The sequence below is a fragment of the Trachymyrmex septentrionalis genome, unplaced genomic scaffold, assembly GCF_001594115.1.
Source record: "Trachymyrmex septentrionalis isolate Tsep2-gDNA-1 unplaced genomic scaffold, Tsep1.0 scaffold103, whole genome shotgun sequence".
NCBI classification, from domain to species: Eukaryota; Metazoa; Arthropoda; class Insecta; order Hymenoptera; family Formicidae; genus Trachymyrmex; species Trachymyrmex septentrionalis.
Genome location: NW_017304155.1, coordinates 133,710 through 135,529, shown reverse-complemented (window position 1 = coordinate 135,529; position 1,820 = coordinate 133,710). Strand labels below are relative to the sequence as shown.

Sequence of the window (1,820 nt, the reverse complement as noted above, 5' to 3'; positions counted from 1 at the left end):
TAAGTAGCGAGGGGGGGGGGGGGGGAAGTGGGGTGGGAGTTGCTTCGCCTGGAAGCAATCTAATAAAACGATATTTTTTTCAAACTTCTTTTGTTAATAACTTTTTAACGAATAACGAGCGATTGCTAAAACTTGGAGATTACTCAGGGTCATGATCTTAACAACATACGTCAAGGTCAAAGTCGTCGGCGGTTGCTTCCTTTTTCTGCAGTTTTATTGTTTTTTATTCTTATTTATTATTTACATATTTATTTGTTTAATTCAATTACTTGATCCATTTGTTCAATTTAGTTATTTTATTTTTATAACTACCCTAACGATGATGAGAAAAACTAATTATGGGATATTTATCACGGATATTAAAAGAGGATTACTGGCAAAAAATATCAATAATTATTTGTAAATAATTTGATGATATTTATCTTATTTATTGTTTATTTGATTTACAATCGAACCTCTGTAAAGTTAACCTTCGTTATTGTTTTAACTTCCTGTAAAAGTCATGCCTCAACTTTTTATACATATAGTAATTTTCCCTCTGTGAAACTTCCTCTACCACGTATGCTAGCGCATGCGCATGGCATGTGTAAATAATCAATTCTAACCAATAAGGCCCGATTACACGAATGTGAACATAATAAATGTTCAACACATTTGGTGCTTTCCATTTGAATCATACAAATGCACAGCTTATTTTGATATTAAGGTTATGCCATAAAGGTTACTACTACATTGTGGTAGTGCTGTCTCGGAAGAGGAACTTTGCGCAAGCGCCATTGAAAAAGTGGGGATAGAGGCAAACTTTACTTTTACGGAGATCGGTTGCGACAAGTTACTTTTACGGAGATTCGATTGTATTCATTATTTATAAATAATTTATTGATATCTGCCTATTTATTTATTTATTTATTTATTAATATGAACAATTAGAATAAAATTTCATTCGAGAGAATACATAGTAAGCGCAAGCAGTCCCATGGTGTGCTACATTCCTGCGTATTTCGGTTGCATGCTGTCTGATTGATCAATTTTAATTGTTAATAACTCGATAAATAATAGTCTGAGTCAAAAGTGGCAAAGGAACTTTTAATTCAAAATTTTATTCTTTTTCACTCTCTGAATTATTAATTAATAAGAATTGGGGACATCCTGTATATATACAGAATGGCACCATCCATCCTGAGTAGGTAGAGCGGACTAAACTGAGTCAAAGTCTTCTATCATTTTACAGTTTGCACAATAGTTAATGAGATATTAATGTTTAAAGATAGCCGAATACGCGTGTCCGCCGAAATCAGTATTGAAAAACTTTATTTAATGTTTCTAAAATACAAACATAGCATGCGCGAAAAATAAGCATTATACTCGGAACTCGTTTTTCAGATAGTTGGAATCGCAAGCATCGCAAAAATAGGCACTCGATGTTCATTCCGGTTATTCTTTTTATTATTACACAATAACATTTATACTTGAACAACAATTTTCATTATAACATAGGTGCATAGGTTATTCCATATCAGAAATACCTTGGATATTTCATTAGATTTCCACGCCTTACAGTTTTACGATTGTCAAATCTAATTTCTGTAAAGCAGTTCAACATATCCCGTATTTTTTTCTTAGTAGATTTTACTCTATCACTGTATGAAGAATTTATTGCTAAAAATATTTATTTATTAAATAAGAAACAAGGTTTAAAGGTTCATCTCGATAAAACTTAAAGACATCCAAATTTTTAAATCTTTTTTTAATGACTATGAGCATGATATAATAATGAATTGCCCACTAAATAGTTTTCAATCTAAGAGCAATAAATTCAT

General features: G+C 31.4%; 1 protein-coding gene across 1 annotated transcript in view; it reads left to right on the top strand.

The window, feature by feature from the left end:
- The window catches only part of LOC108757089 (THO complex subunit 2), a 54,666-nt gene that overhangs the window by 22,418 nt on the left and 30,428 nt on the right, over positions 1 to 1,820 (top strand). The window lies entirely within an intron of this gene.